The sequence below is a fragment of the Dermacentor albipictus genome, chromosome 3 (genome assembly GCF_038994185.2).
Source record: "Dermacentor albipictus isolate Rhodes 1998 colony chromosome 3, USDA_Dalb.pri_finalv2, whole genome shotgun sequence".
Lineage (NCBI taxonomy): Eukaryota > Metazoa > Arthropoda > Arachnida > Ixodida > Ixodidae > Dermacentor > Dermacentor albipictus.
In genome coordinates, this window is record NC_091823.1 from 155,242,093 (window position 1) to 155,248,024 (window position 5,932).

The 5,932-nt window shown below is 43.5% G+C and overlaps 1 long non-coding RNA gene across 1 annotated transcript; it reads left to right on the forward strand.

Moving 5' to 3' along the window:
* The first annotated feature begins 1,745 nt into the window (after nucleotides 1-1,745).
* Nucleotides 1,746-5,582, forward strand: LOC139056998 (uncharacterized). Its single transcript, XR_011512508.1, has 3 exons — nucleotides 1,746-1,929; nucleotides 2,699-2,785; nucleotides 5,394-5,582. It is a non-coding gene; the product is annotated as an uncharacterized lncRNA (long non-coding RNA).
* Nucleotides 5,583-5,932: the final 350 nt, after the last annotated feature.

Below are 5,932 nucleotides of genomic sequence, written 5' to 3' on the forward strand. Positions count from 1 at the left end.
GAAGGCGATGCTAATTATTGTACAGTTAATTAAGATATAGTTGATGAAAGCACTCGGACACATGACTATTGGTGGGAGTCCTACCCGTGACCATTTGTGGTAATGATGACGATGTAAAGTAAGGAACCGTTAATTAGGATACAGTTAATTAAGTCACTCGGACCCTTGGCCTTTGGTGGAAGTGGTTCCGATTCATCGTTAGGGACAGTCTAAGAGACAAAAATGATGAAAACGATATAACACAGCGTGAGCGCCGAGTACTCAGGAAACGCTTCCGATATATCAGGGCTAGGCACAAAACAACGACGTCATTTTCTTTCCTTTTTAAAGAGCACTGTAAGATGGTGTTACCCCGTTATCACATTTGGTAAACAGTGCAATCCTATAGCGTATGCCATGTTCTGAGCAGTTTGATTTCTCGGATGTGTTACTAGTCTTTAAGTGGCAAACCGACAATTGTGCAGATTGACATGATCATGACATGGAAAACTGCGCGTAAAAAATTATGGGGTTTTACGTGCGAAAACCACTTTCTGATTATGAGGCACGCCGTAGTGGAGGACTCTGGAAATTTCGACCACCTGGGGTTCTTTAACGTGCACCTAAATCTAAGTACACGGGTGTTTCCGCATGTCGCCCCCTTTGAAATGCGGCCGCCGAGGCCGGGATTCGATGCCGCGACCTCGTGCTCAGCAGCGAAACACCATAGCCACTGACCAACCACGACGGGTAAAAAGAAAAAAAAAAGAAAAAAAAAACTGCACGTAAGCGTCAGCGTCTATTTCCTGGAACGCACTGTAGTACTTGGTTGAAAGCACATCGTACGCCAGCGCACATTTCTGGCATATACCACACAGGACAAATGCACGCTACCGAGACATGTGGGTTTTTCGAGGAATCTTCGTGGATAGCACGATCAACACAGAAGGCACGAGCGACAGTAGTGCAACCCGCGCAGATTAAACGCACTAACACAAAAGCAAGATACGGACGACAGGGGCGTAAGCTGCGCCACACGAGCAGATTTGACGCTTTCCTACTGACACTGTTGCAACTGGCACTAAAACATCGCGCACTGCACACATGTGTCCCTCGGAGATCACGTCAACGATGTCTGAGGCCATATAGTTGATGTTAACGACAGCAGGAAGTTATTTAAATTGAAGTGACGGCGCAGGTAGCACGGGGAGCAGCGAAATACGTAATTCACGGGTTTTACGAGAGGTAACCGAAGCGAAAATCGTTCGAATAACGTCACCGCAACGGCTTTCTATAGGGTTAACATTTTCAGATTTCGAAGGCCACGCTTTTGCTGTCTGCAGATAGCAGAAACGATTCAAATTGAAAATGCGTTATAGAATTTCTTTCTATGCCAAACTATAGCTTACAATATAGACTTATCTGCGGTTCTGCTTGTCTTGCAACAGCTATGCGCAATTAGGCAGCCGCACAAATCCTCAGATGACGCTAGCCGAGGCATTGGCCGGCCCCAGCCGACCTGTTGGTGGCGCCACCCACCATCCCGTTTCCTATCCAATCCAATCCAATAAGCCTGTCGCTCTGTTTACGAGTCGGTCGGGCGTGCGAGCTGCAACGATGTGCTTGTTTGATCGTGTGTTTTTGTGTTTACTGCAACTAAATATGACTTAGTTCGCGTGCGCATAAGCGCCACAGACAGCTTGTGTCTCGCTGCAAACTCGCCGTGTGCGTGGCGCCCCAGCCAAATGTGGACCAACGATGTTCATGCCGTGGAGTGCGTTCCCTTTGTCTCTGGTTGTCGTGGAAAGTTGGGTGGATGTCGCGAAGAAATAATGCGTATTGTTAGCGTGCCACTGCTCCTCCACTATGCACCGGTATGTCTGCTGGGAGTAACATCGAAGCATCGGCAACTTGGAGGGCGCTTTTCGACCGCGTCGTGCCATTCAAAAGGTGAGTAACCGTGCTTGCTAACTACACACGTGTTGTGCGTGCTTCTCGGTGTGGGCATAGGTTGCCTTGCGAACGTAGGAAAGAGAACTCCCACGACAACAGTGAAACCTATGCCGATGCTTGCTGGGTGTCAGAGTTTAGTTGCGCGAATTTATTGCCATAATGCGGAATTGAAAATCTTGATAAGCGTTTTCTTCTGATGAGAAAGATTAAGTTCGGAAATAATCGTGTTCATCATGCGCGCTTGTGCGTGATCTCCCGCATTTCTGCTGATGTCGCATAATAACGACTCATCTACCTCTTGACCGATTCTCACTGCAATGACGTTTCCTCGCTTATAAATGATTCGACGTTGTAGATAATCTCTGCTTACAAAGTTTTCGATTTAGGAGTAGTATTAGGAGAAAAGAAATGTAAGCAATCACAGCGTGCTACTGTTACAGGTTTGTTTTGAAGGGGTGTTGCCATAACTTTGACGTAACTAAACATTACAAGGGATAGTCACATAAAGTCATTAAAGAAACTCTAGAATCGTTATGTAAACAAACATCCATGTAATGCGCTGCTGCTGCGTGTAAAATTTTGCCTTGTTGAAGGGGTCCCCGTTATCGTGACATTCATCAGTGACTTCGACTTTGTGCTCTGTTGCCACCCTGCACCAGTGCAGGCATTGTTTTCGTGACTGTTTTTACATGCTCCTTGCATGTGTTCACGATGTGATGGTCTTATTCTGCCACAGCTATAAGTTAACACAGAATTCTCTTTGTAGTGGTGAAGCCGTGACCCACAACAGTGTCCACATAACCCGTGGCCATGGCTGCAGCAGCACGGCATGTAATCTGGATGGACATATCAGGTATGCTTTAAGTGTACGTGTTCACAAAAGTGGGCTTCGGTATCATTAGTGGATAAGTGTATCGACATATTACTTAATGAATCTTGCTAAATAGGCTAAATATTTATGCAACTTTATTCCACTTGCTGCTTATTTGTGTTTGTAGACACTATGCACACGTAATCTTGTTCTGTTAAAACTACACCTCGCATGTCCTGACGTGTAGTATTTTTCTCGCATCAATTGCTTGTCTGCAAGTCCATTTTATTTTTGCCTATTACGCAGTATGTTTCATTTTTATTTTGGTTTTATTTGTTTGGAACTGTTTCTTATGCTGTAGCATATATTTTCCTGTTTTCCTTTCTGCTTATGATACACACATGTGCTGTTTTTGTCCATGTGAGAATTCGAAGTGTAGTGTGCCATATATGTCACAGGTCTAAGCACGCAGTGTGCATACCATTGTTTAACATTGATATTTACAATTATGTCTGTTTTGTTCTCAGAATAACTGTCACTGGCAAATACACATTTGATGAACTCGAATTTCTTGAAATGAAATAGGAAGGCCAGTATTAATTGTGCTGCAGTTACTTAAGTAGTGAGGTCTTTTCTGGTAAGCTTTCTATTTTTTCTCTCACTTTCTTCGTATTCTTTTCTTTGCAAGCTGCCCCTATTTATGCTGGTAGGCATTGTAGCAGTTGTTAGTGTGTCTAGTGCAGCAATGTCACAGCTAGGTTGCACACACTACAGGATACCAACAGATACCCATCACTGTTTTTGTGCATTTCTGAGAACCAGCTGTGTCCACTCGGCAAAACTTGTAGTGTCTATTTGAATTTGCCAATCAGTTCATGTAACTTTTCAGGACAACATTTACGCAGCGAGGGAAGGGAGACCACGCAACACGACCTTGGCTAACAACTGTTTAACTTGTTGGAAGGACTAACAAAAATAGCACTCGTTGTGCACCAGTTAATTTGAGGGATGGCAGAAGTTGTAATACAAAGGCATAAAATCATCATAAATGGTGTTTGCATAAAAAGAAGTAAGTGAATCGGCACACACTAATTTCTATCCCTTGTAATCTACAAAGGATGCCTTTCTTCATGCATTGATAATGGGGGCTGCCTGACACTTATTGTTATTTATGTGGTGTGCCTGACTGATTTTTCTTGCCAATTTTCATCCATGGGTGAAAACAGATAAACAATCCTAATCCGGCCTGAAGCCCCATTGCGGATATGTGTGGCCAAGTCGGACGAGCATACTGGTCCTTTGAGTGAAATATGGTGATCTCATAGGTACATATTTAGGCACCAGGCAGTCTGCACTATGTACATTTGACCACATGTGAAAGGAATACAGTACAGTGCCTCTGACACGTACTGGACAAATTTGGTGCCACCTTTAACCAAGCAACCCTCGCTTGCCTCCTTGCCTTTCTCGATTCAATTTTCAATTCAATCAGTTCATGTAACCTTTCAGGACAAAATTTGCGCAGCGAGGGATGGGAGACCACACAACATGACTGTTGTGCATATGCTGCCTAATTTATTTTTGCTGGAAATATATGTGCATTGCAATCCACAAGTGAATTGACAAAGGCACCCAGGCATTGGAGGCTTGCTTAGTTAAAGATACCCAAAATTTGTTTTGTATCTCTGATATTTGGTCCAATGTACATTGGGCACGCTGACTAGCCGGTGCCTCAGCATGCGCCTAGGAGACAACCATAATTCACTCAAAGGACCAGTGTGCTCGTCCCATTTGACCATGCATTGACACGACAAGCTGTGCACTAGATTGAGATTGTTTATCTGTTTCGTTCGCCTATGGCAACCGATTGATACAACAAAATCAGTGAGGAATACCACATCCAAAAATGGGACATGTATCAGTCAACGCTCATTATGATTGCATGACAAAGAGAAATACTCAATAATGACGTGGGATAGCAACCACCATGCTTATTTATTAAATTATTTTTATGGAAGCTTGTTCATCATGCTTCTACGCATTTGTTTTTCAACTTGTGCCCTCCCTCTGAAAGCAGCGCTCGGGTTTAAATGATAAAAACACCAGACATGGTGGGGTGTATTTCTTGAATTGGATGTATGCCGTCATTCAGGAGGCCAACACATGCATGACATAGTAGGCTTGGAATGTATGAGAACTGTGCCCATAGCTGATGCAAATATTCTGTAACGACTGGCACTTGGATGTCTCTGGGATGCATTGGGTTGCCCGTGCATAAACACTCCTACGCTCATTTCCAAGCCAAGTAATTAGTGAGATTTTCTCATTCACGCTAGCAATCCACAGACACTGCTGTCCTTTGTCAAGTGGAAACCGATATAGCTGAAGTAGTTCACGAAATGTACACACGCCACTGCTGATCCACGTGGCACGTTTTTACAGTCAAGAGCAATTTCTGCTTACTGTAGTTACTGCTCCACCCAAAGGCCACACAGTGGTTCCTCAACAACTTTGTGTGAACCGACCCCACATAAATTTTTCGCAGAACTATCTATAACATCTCCAGATCGTTCTGCAGCAAGTGATACAGCGTGTATTTCTGTGGTTGATTGCCAAGTTTTGTTAATTTTCTGTGCTTTCTACCATGCAGGGTACACGTGCACTTACTTCAAGATGACGACACTCCACCTCAAGAACAGCCTCTCCTCAGTGATAAGTAGCGAGATTAAATGAAAGGAAAATATCACATCCGTAACCAGACTGATACTGTGTTTTCCTTCCATTTAACCTCCTTCTGCATTTAAGGAAGCATTGATATGCCCAATAAATGTTTTTGTTAAATATCTTTCTTTGAGTAATGTCTAACATGCAGCATATGTAGGGCCCATGTAAATGTTGACAAAAGTGCTGCATCTTCGCTGGACATACATACATGCATACAGGCTGCATATATCAAGCACCAAAGACAGTCACGCACAGGTAACATACTTAAATAAGGTCTGACTGCCATTGGGACACATGAGAAAATGTTACCACACGTGGTGGCCAATTTTGTTATAGGAGTAATATGAGCACCAGCAGTCTAATGTATAAGCTCATTAGAGATTCATTAGGAAGACGTGAGAAAGTCACAAGAAAACTGCTTTGGAGCGCACATTAGGAACACATTTCATGCTCACAAGAAAAACA